We start from the raw sequence: 12,015 nt of genomic DNA, 5'->3' as shown, positions 1-12,015 counted from the left end.
CTCCTCTCGTAAATACACCGTCCCGAGAATTATGGCTCGGCCCATATCAACAACAACCAACCAACAAACACAATAACAATATCGATAGGTAATTTAGAATATCCAAACCAACATACCTTAATAAAACCATTTCCAAATTAATGAATCGACAACAATGCATATTTTCTTTCAAATTCATAAACTATGTCTTCAATTCCATACGTTAGCAACAATATTTTCATCGTTTCACCAAGCATTCAAGCCATATTAAAGTCACATTGACTTCCCAAACAGCCCACCGACATTACAACTTCAACATAAGTCATTAAACTTTCATTCTCACCCATAATCCACAACAAACAACTACTAAATACAACATAAAATTAGTTCACCATGCTCATCCAAAACAAAATTCACGGCCCACACACACGCGCTCCAAATTCACCAACATTGAAGGTTTCATGATTTCCATTCATTTCGACACTCTACAACCACCAACATACTAATTGGAATTAATGCATCACTTCTAGACATACACACACCTACACGGCCAACATCAACATTCATGGCTCAACCTCAACATCCATATTTTCATGGAGTTTATTCATTTTCTACACCTTACAACAACACACAACCATGTTGAATACAATTAGTTTTTCATTCTTACAACAACCACACACACACACGGCTATAATACAATACCCACGGCTACACTTCACACACCACACTTCCATGATCTTTCATTCACTTTCATGCCACAACATACACAACTTACTCATAACATATGCAAAATGAGATGGAATTATACCTTGTTCCTTCACTTTGTTCATTCTCGGCTAGGACCTATCTTGCAAAGAGGATTGTTTTTCTTGCTTCAACAATTATCCCACGTTAACGAGGACCTTCAACTTAGTAAGAAAGCATGAAGCAACCAATTTTTCATGACCAAAATGGAGGAACCTTTCGGCCAACTCCATGGCCGTTCTTCTCCTCCTTCTTTTTCTTCACCTTTCATGAAATTTCTAGAGCTTAAATGATGAAACTTGCCCTCTTCATCCATCCCTCCATATATATATTAGTATGGCACATGGCCATGCACATGGCCAAGTAACATGGCGGCCATGTGCCCTCCTTTTTCTTTTTTTTTTCTTTTCCCTCCAAATTTTCTTCAAATTGAAGAGTTTTCTTCTAATAATAAAAGATGACTAGTATAATCAACATGTCATCTAATTCCATACACCTATATCAAGCTTTCATGTGGCCATGGCCCACCTCACTTAGTTTCATGAAATTTTACAAATTTTCCATAATGCATTCTTAGTCCCAAATTTCTCCTTAATGCTTCCTTCCAACAAAATCTTAAACCATTTGTCGTAAAACAAAGTCAAGGGATCACCTTGTCCATAACTCTTCGCAACCAACTTAAAAATATTCCGACGTGCAAAATGCGAGATGTAACACGTAAAATAAATCATATGTAAATATAAAGCATGCATGAGAGCCCAAGTGAAAACTACAACTCTATCGAAGTGACGTAAGGTCGGTAACCTCCGATGATGTTATGGAATAACCATGGGCGCTTTGCCTCACCTTGAAGGAACTAGGACAATAAGGCGAGACTATCAATGAAGAGTAGCTTCACGGGAAACATAAAACAGGATCATAACATATCGTTTCATATACTTTGGAACCTTTTAAAAAATAGTCATTATCAAGAAATAGCTTAACATTCCATATCGTCATGTTCATGGTAAGAACATATCATGACGTATTCGTCATAAACATTTTCTCATATTCGGCATCATCCTTGTCATCGTAAAATCATGTTCGTCGTTTTAGTCATAAAAGCTTTCAAAATCATCAAACTTAGTTTTTGGAGAAAAATGAATATTTTGGAAAACATTTACAAACTTTTAAGAAGGAAATCATGCCTTAGAACCATTACTTCTAACGTTTGAAAATGAGAACGTTATGGAAGCTTTTAACACGTCTCACGTATGAATCATGCCATGGAAAGAAAGGGCATAGCCTTAACATTCGTACGCCTTATTAGCTACGCTTATCCGTCCAACTTGTTAGTCTACATTCAAGAAAATTTGATGCAACTATTAGATTCATCACTAAGCACACTTGTCTTGATTTTTCAAATAAATTCACTTATGATCTTTCGAAATTTGGCATCTCTTAAATACACCATCCCGAGAGTTTTACTCTGACCCCAAATCATCAGCGACAATCGGGAATTCAACCGGCCAACAATATCAACAATTATTCTAGCAACACTTCAACGTTCAATTCAATCTAATTCAATTCAATTCAATTCAATTCACATAATATTCCAACACTCAATCAACATGCCACTTTATCCGAAACCTTTAACTTCAACAACAACCATACATTTCATGATCATTCATATGCATTATGACTCCATATCGACCTTCATTCACGTTACATGATCCATATTGACAACAACTAGAATGTCAAATAACATCACTTTACCATAACTTACCAAATCACCTACCTGAATTCGGTTACAACAACTTCTTATACATTTTCATGCATTTCCATCCATCTCTATACATTTCAACAACAACAATATGCTACATAAAATCAACTCATTCTCCCATGCACACAACACACACTCACAACCAACTCATGCAACACAATACACGGCTACAACTACCATCCACAACTCATTGTCACACCCTAACCTTATTAGGGTGTGATGGGCACCCGACCCCACATCCGGAGCCGAGCGAACCCACAGACACTTATTACGCACAATTTTTTTTTTTCAAACTTCTAAACTGGATAATCATCAAATGCATAATGAAGCTTTCAAATCTGACAAAATCTGTAATTATACACAGTTTACTACATAACACAAATCAACATGTTAAATGGCCGACGAAGCCGCCGACCGACCGACATATCATACCCACACGGTATCGCAAAGTCTCTAACACGGATCCGTAAATCGACGGTCAAACTCGACTTGGCGGTGCTGCGGGAAAGTAGAGCTTGCCGTCTCCGCCGGAACATCTCTCGTAATAACCGGCTCATCCGGGAGTACCGCGCGGCATGAAACGCGCCCCCGAAGACAGGGGGTCGGCACGGAAAATGCGAGTATGTAAAGCATGCGCGCGTAAAACAGAACCATAACTGAAACAGACAGACATAACCGGTAAAATACTTTACTCAGAATACCAGACGCTTACCGTTCAGACCTAGTCCATACGCACCTGTCTCATATGTCAGAAAAGGTACAGAAAGTAAGTCAACTAGAATACCAGAATGCGTACTTTACAACCACAGACCGCATGTCCGAAGAGGTACAAATCGTACAGAATGTCCAGACGAGATCATGTATTGGGCGGAATACAGAACGTACAGAATGCTCAGACGATATCGTATATCAGACGCAGACGTACAGAGGCATATCGAACAGACCCGTAATCACAGCCCGGCGCGCGCGAGAGGTGTATCAGACAGATTCGTGCTCAGAGTCAGATGTACAGAGATGTGACAGAGTAACATGTCCCGGCCCTCCTGTGAGGGACTCGGTGGATAGACTCATAAATGTATATCAAAGTCACGGATCACAGATGCATATAACGTGTCCCGGCCCTCTGAAGAGGGACTCGGTAAATAGGATCATATATCAGATTCATAAATGTATATCAGAATCATGTGCCAAGTATACATAACGTGTCCCGGCCCTCTACTGCGGGTCTCGGTGAATAATCATAATATGCCATCCTGGCCACCATCCCCGTACCATCAAATCATAAATACATACAGATAACGTGTCCGGCCCGCAAGTACGAGGGACTCGGTGAATAATGCGAGAGAAGTGCACGATAACATGTCTGGCCGGGACGCGGTGAATCGAGAATCGTATCGTGACGTACACACAAGATCATAACATGCCCTGGCCCGGGACTCAGTGAAAGATACATTGAGTCGCGCACGAGCAGAGTAGTGCAGAAACATATGCATATAGAATCAGACTCGATGAATACATACGCATATTAACATCTGAAGAATCAGAACAAGTTTCGGGTCTTTCCGAGTTAGCATCGGAAAGTTATAAGCAGTTAACGCACCAAAAACCTCTTCGGACTTTTCAAGCGATCCGGGGTCGTGTATGGAGAACATTAAGACCTACAGAGTATGTTCATATCAAAATACTTGCATCAAATACTTATGTCACAACACTTACATCCGAATACTTATATCAGAATTTCTATTTCAGAATACTTACATCAGAGTGCTTATATCAAAATAATCATATCGGATCATTCATGTCGGAGTGTTTATACCCAGATAGTCGAACCAGAATGCTCATAGCTGAGTTACCGAATACTTATAACAAACTCAGAGCATTAGTCAAAAGTTTCTATTGAGATTCGTACGGAAATAAAACAAATAAAGTAACATGCATAGGTCTCGGGTGTGGTGGGCCCACCTCGGATCAAATCAGATAACGAACCTAAAAATGTGGTCACTATGTCTCATTACATTATCCTCGAAGATTTCAAGTCATTTCTCTTTCGTTTTCAAAAGTTATGAGTAGTTGAACATTTATTTACAAAAAGCATAAGCCATTTAATTCACTTCTACTGCATGAATAGTAACTAAATTCAACCTCGGATTTCTAGAATTAGAGTGATCCCCGAAGCACATATTCAAGCTTAGTACATCTAGGACATGCCAAGGAAAGAAAGGGTAAGCCTTACATACCTTTCGGACGTCTTATGCTCGTTCAGTCTCGAATCCCGTTTCGCCCAGAATTTGCAAATGGTCATGTTCACCAATTGTCAATAGTAGACTTTTGCTTTCAAATCTTCCATTCTTCACTTATCTGCAAAAATTTGGGCAGCATCTCCTCTGTAATTACTCCGTCCCGAGAATATGGCTCGGCCCAGAATGTCAACAACAACAACCCAGCAACACAACAATCATTATGAACACAATATATAGCATTACTAGTCCTCTTTCCAACATAGTGCAATAACTCTCATTTCCAACTTCACATTTCCAACCGATCCCAATATTTTCACGTTCATTACTAATCAAGATCATTACAATACGATTTGAAATCATTTCGTATCGTTTCACCAAGCATTCACGAAGTATACAAAATATACAAATTTCCTTCCAAGGTCATAATTCATCCGAAACTCCAACAAGTGCAACAACACTATCAACCAAAATAGTTTTCCTCCAAATTCATCAACAACTACCAAAGTTCGCATTTAAATTCTTTTTTTTTTTCACAATCATACAAAATTCATATAAAAATCGCATAAATTCCCCACAACACGTAACAATGAATTTCCATGCTAACTCGAACCATTACCCTTCCAACTTGAGGCACACGGCCACAACACCCATACACACACCACACGGCCAACCATTCAACATCCATGTTTTCATAATTTCCATGGGTTTCATTCATTTTCTACACTTCACAACACACACAACAATCAAATTACACTAAATAGAATTTATTCCTCATGCCTACTCCAACCACACCAACCCACGGCCACCACTTGCAACACCCCCTTCATGATCTTTATTCATTTCTCCACACCACATCGTTCACAAGCATCCATAACATAGGAAAGAAGGTTAGTTCTTACCTTTTTCTACTTGTCTTCTTCCTTGTCCCAAGTTGCTCCTTGCAAGAATTATTGTTTTTCTTGTTCTAATAACCATGCTATGTTGAAGAACACCCTTGAATTGATTGAATAGCTAGAAGAGGTCAATTTTTCTTGGCCTTTTTTTTCATGAACCTATTCGGCCAACTCCATGGCCGAATGGACTCTTCCTTTTCTTGTTTTTCTCCAAGTCTTTCTTGAACTTTCCAAGTATATAAAAGATGAATATGTTTTCTTATTTATATTCCTCTCCACCACTTATCTATACATACATATATAATTAGGCCCTCCAAGTAAAATTATAGGCACATGGCCCCTTCATTTCTTTTCTAGAAATTTCTTCAAATATGAAGAATAATCTAAGTCTTGCCATGCAAGCTTGACCCATGTATATAATCACATGGCTATACAAAAGTGGGACCCACACATGTACACATACACACTCACGGCCACTTGGCCTTTTCTTGAATTTTTCTTAAACTTTGGAAAATTCCCATTTTACCCCTAGCCTTGGCTCAATATTACCATTTCGTCCCTAACCTTCCGCATTATTTCCACGGCCCATTTTGCGAGTTTTCCTTTTTCGCCCTCAACCTCTCACAATATTCCCGTACTAAAAATGTTCATAAGCAACATTCATAGCCACTTGCATTAAAATAATTTTAGAAAATCGTCTCGCCCGTAACTTTCCACGACGACTTCGAAATATCCAAACGTACAAAATACGGGCTGTAACATCAACAATCAAATTACTAAATAATATTAATTCATCACCTCAATCCAACACCACACATATATTCGGCCAACATGCAACACACATATTTTCATATATTTCATCCATTTCTTCAACCTACAACATATACAAACCATCCACAACATACTAAAAAAAGATGAAACCTTACCTTTTCCTTTGATTCCTCCTTGGCTAGAATTGTAACTTTGCAAGAATATGTGTTCTACTTGTTCCAACAACTCTTCCATGTCATAAAGGACCCTCCAATTGGTAGGAATAATTGAAGAAAAGTATTTTTCTCCTTCATTCTCTCTTGGCCTTGTTTGGCCGAATTCTCCTTCTTTTTTTTTCTTTCTTTCTTTCTTTTGTTTGCTCTCTCTTTCTCTTCCACTCTATTAAATTAAAAGATGACCACACACATATATTTATATATATCCCTTATGAGCATGTGAGGGGCACATGCCCTTCTCTCCATTTTCTAGAATTTTCTTTTTCTTTTTCTCTTCCTTTTATTTTCTAGAACTTTCTTCCTTTTTTTCTTGAATTTTTCTCACATGGTCAAAGAAGACCAAGTGTCTTCTTTTATACACTTTAGCCCTTCAAGAATTTTCTTGAACCTTTGTGAAATTACCATTTCACCCCTAGCCTTTCTCAATATTACCATGAACTATTTTTTGCAAATTTTCCTTCTTGCCCATGGACTTTCTCAATATTTCCATACTATAATATTCATGAACAATATTCATAACCAACTTGTATCTTAAAATAATTTTTGAAAAATGATCTTGCCCTCAACATTCCACGACTACCTCGAAATATCCAAACGTACAAAGTACGGGCTATAACAGCTCGGTAGCTAGTATCGGGTACCTATCATGGCCCTCTTGTTGGGTCGTGACAATAGGAAATGGAAGAGTCTTGATGACGTGGCATTCTCGATAGTTTGAGACATATTAAGCACTGAAGAGACTACTAGCCTGAGTCGTAGGGACCATGTCCCTTGACAATTTTGAAGATGAGGCAAGAGCTTTGAGATGTGTAATGTCACTTATGCTTGTCTTTGTCCTGACCCTGCCACGCGTGTGTAACTGTAACCGTACAGGTTTAAGTTAGATGTCACCGAAAAACACCTTTTAACATTGTAACTTTCCTCTTAACATAGCTGAGCATGAGGAAATTTGAGGAAAGGCAACAAGGTGAGCTCGATCAAACCCATCTCCTATCGATTTCTTCCAAGGTGCTTCCGGTTCAACGTCATTTCAATAGAACACACTCCCACTTGAAAGTCTTTGAATGAGGGGAATCATCCATTCTCTCGGTTATATGCTTTGAGCAGTCTCCTTTCATGTAACTTTTTGATTGCCTCTTTTTACTCAAGCTTGCAACCAGATTCACTCAATTGACCTTGGAACCTAAGGTATCTTAGGTCTCATACAATGATAGAACAAGTGAGTTTCTTTTTGTGCATGCAGGCAGCACCTTCTTTCTTTTCTGGAAACTGGGTTGGTTAACTCTTGGCTTCTTCTCAATCTTTTGACTAGCCCCAGTTCCAACCCCGCAACTTTTCATAGGAACATAAGGTCCATCACAAATGATGTCCCACAGCTTAGATCCTCAGCCATGAAAAGTTATGCCTTCTCCCCTTCCACCATCCATGATATTCTCTGTTGGATCTTGGTGGTCTTGTGATAGATTCTCTTTTCTCCAGATTTGGTGAAATAGCGATGATGGAGATCCTTTCTAGGTGTTAACCTTTTAGAAAGAACATACTCTGATACCAATTGATATAGGGTATGCGTCCACCAAACATAGTACATGGAGGGACCTGGTCGTGTACCCGTTCCCTCATGTAGTGCAGTATAAGAATCAACAAAAGATTTTTACGTGGAAAACTCCTTGCTCAAGGGATTAAAAACCATGACCTACCCCAGTAGGATTTTAAATCCACTAACCGAGCAAACTCAGGTTACAACTCTATTGCAAGCTAGAAGTTAACTCCCATAACCCATCACCCTTACAATAACGGTTATGCAACCCTCACACTTGACTATCCCTAGCCAAGCACAATAATACACTTGACTACCTCTAGCCTAGTGTACCACTCAAAGTTCTTGTGAAGACACTCTTCCAACAAGCAACCTTTGAGAAGTCAACTAATATGCCTAGAATAACTCTAGCCTAGTGTACTACTCAAAGGCACCTTTTGAGAATTCACCACAGTGACTAACACTAGCCACCCATATACTAATACAACTAAGCTAACTCAAGCCTGGTGTACCACTAGAAGGCTTAAGGAAACACACTTCTAACAAGCACCTTTTGAGACTTCAAAACACCTACATTCAACTTCTTTTTATGGAAAAGTAGGTTTGCAGTTTAAGCACAAAAGAACAAAGACTCAACAACCTAAGGACCTAAAGCATCTTCAGTTCTGGATCTGGTTCTTTGGGTTGTTGAGGCTCTGTTCTTGAGGAACACCTTGAAAGGTGGAGACTTGCACTTAGGATGGAGCAATTTTCGGATTGTGCAAGAATAAGTCTTCCTTTGGAAGATAATGTCTTTATATGCAAGGAGAGAGAGAGAGAGAGAGAGAGAGAGAGAGTAAATGTGACCACTCGTGAAATCTAGACCGTTAATCAATCGGCCTTACTGAAATCTTTGTTGTACAACTGCATTGTACTTTCATTTTGCACACTTTATAGTTTGTGGACCTTTATCTAGAGGAACACTGGTCCTCATACGTTCTTCGAACAAGTTGTAAGTATTGGCTACAACATCGGTAGCTACTGCTACGCCATTGGTTGACATTTGGAGACACGATCCTATGTGGTCTACGAATCAATCATATCTGGTCTCTCATATATGAGCAAATCCTGCAGTCATCTGATCCTTCAAGATGCATGTTAGAATAACAACATATGAGACACCATAATGTTAGCCAAGTTCAAACAGGTGAACCTAATTGTATCTGGTTCCTTATGGTTTGTCATGTTATCAAAACATATAATTTCTTATCACTTCCCAAACAACACTACTTTTGTTGATACTACTCATCTTCACCACCTGTCACGACCCAAATTCCCAAACTACGCTAAGTCGCGGAACATATGTAATGTACGGAATTCAAATAAAGAAAATCATATAAGTCTCATAATAACTCTAATAAACAAGGACATAAATAGTCTCAATCCATAGAATCTCCCAAAACCTGGAAGTCATAGTACATGAGCATCTACTACGAGTACAAATCTGGATAATAATACATAAACAGGCTAAAATAAAGATAAGACAGAAATAGTAAAGATAGAGTGAAGTCTGATGCCGTGGGACCCTCAACGCTCTGATAATCTCCAAAAAAAGTGCTCAACTGGTCCCTGGATCAGTACCTACACAAAAAAGGTGTTACAAGTATAGAGTGAGTACGGAAAGCACGTGTTCCCATCATCATCGTTGACCGACCCTAAACTATAGTGATGACGAGGGTTGGTACCTCCGACACTTCTCTTCTTGCTTTGTTAGTTCAAATCCACAATTCATACAAAATCAATGAGTGTAGAAGGTATGAACACTAAATCAACTCTGACAATCCACTTCTAATCCAGCGTAGCCGTAAAGGTTCAGTCTTTTCCTTATTTAAGTCCAATTCAAGAATAAAGACTCTACTATTATACCATTTATGCTATGTATGAGCCTAGGATTCCATCTTTATGTCCTTTATCACACATATGGCATGAAATCAAGTCAAACAAGCATCAATATTAAGGGATGAATGCAATGCAAGTGAAGGTATCTTTGTGCAATGGCCATATGTACCGGTATTCACACGCTCCTGCAGTAGGTTTCACGTGACCCATAGGGGAGTCATGAGGTCTATATACCCACCCGAAATACAAGATCTCCTAGGTAATTTCGGGTCCTAGCCGTTGGCTAAATATCATAATCACTCCAAACCATGTACCATATCCAATATCCGGCCTTCTAGGCCCCTATCTTGCCGCTTATCAGTCATATGCTAACAATATCATGAAAGAATGAATGGATATGCGTACACCATGTAAATGCATAATATCAAGTCAATATCAAGATTTTAAGCTCTTTTTCATAAATTAGACGAAGTGTGGAGTGATGAATGCAACTCAAGTCAACAACACAAGTATTCAGTAAATCATGGCTCACATGGCCTAAATAAACAACAATCATACCAACCTAAATGGATTTATCCACCATTCTTATGGCTCGAAGGCTAAACACATACTCTCCGTCGCTGTTACACCTCGAAAAAATTCCATGTCATTGCACAGTAAATAGACCAATGTAGTGCGATAAGTATACGATGTTCCTATAAGTAAGAAAGGTTATTTAATGATTTTAATTAAGATTCTAAAGACGTTGGAAGTAAGAAGAGAGGGTCCCTTAAGGAAGGCGAAGCATATGTTGTGTTTTGGAAAAGTTCCGTAAAGTACCGAGCTATTGTTGACTTAATGATGTCTTAAGGAAGAGTTATAACGATCCTTAGATTGGTAATGAAGTGTTAAAGAAGTGTCAAGAAGGTACCATAATGATTGGAGATCAAACGAACGACGGAAACAATTTTCGGGAGGTGGGGTTATACGACCGCTTATACGGTCCGTATAACATTATACGGTACGTATAACACCCAACAGAAATGTTGTTTCTCTGATGGTGAAGTACGGTCACTTATACGGACCGTATAATGTTGTACGGACCGTATAAGTGTCCGAGGAAGTCCCGACGGGCTGAGTTAAGTTCAAGTATAAATACATGTTCCCACTCTTATTTTCTCATTCTTTCCACTTCTCCACCTTTATCAAGGCTTCTAGAGGGTTCTACACATTTCATCTTCAAGAATACAAAGGAAATCAAAGATCAATATCATAAATTCAAGTGAATCAAGTGTAAGAAGCTCATTAGGGTTCATCCAAGACAAGGAATCTCATTGGAAGTGGAACTAGGGTTTTGCTCAAGTGAAGTGTTTCCACTCAAAGCTCATTCCTACTCAATCAAAGGTAAGTTTTATGATCATTCCATGTTGTTTAAAGTATTGAGAGGTTGAAAGACTTAGATTATGAAAGGAAGTGGAAGATGGGTCATAAATATGAGGATAGTGACACCTTTGAGTAGTAGCTTAGAATGAATCATGATTCTCGACATATTGTAATTATAAATATGTTATAAATGACATTAAGAACATGGGAGAAACATTATATAGGGGTGAACGTAATATTGTACTATGACCATGATTATAGATGATTTGAAGTGGAATTGGGAGATTTGGATAATGTAGGTGAATGAAGATTGTTGCTTATGATATTATGAATGTTATTATTGATGTTTGGGAGTTGATATATGATATGAAGAAAGTTGTATAAACAAAGGAAGTGCTGCCCAATTTTCTCTAGCTTTAGTCAACTATGCTTAAGCTATCAATTATCTAATGCTAGTACCAAAACTCTCTTGAAGGTAGAAACGTGAATATTGGAGAGGAACGTCCAAGTGATTGAATAGCTAAAAGAAAAGGTATGTGAGGCTAATCCCTTCCTTTCTAAGGAATGAATCTTATGACATGATTTTCCCTTATTCTCCATAACCTTCTTACATTCCGGAAATTATGAGTCTATG

Source organism: Lycium ferocissimum, chromosome 8 (assembly GCF_029784015.1).
Source record: "Lycium ferocissimum isolate CSIRO_LF1 chromosome 8, AGI_CSIRO_Lferr_CH_V1, whole genome shotgun sequence".
Classification (NCBI taxonomy): domain Eukaryota; kingdom Viridiplantae; phylum Streptophyta; class Magnoliopsida; order Solanales; family Solanaceae; genus Lycium; species Lycium ferocissimum.
This window is presented reverse-complemented; position numbering follows the sequence as displayed.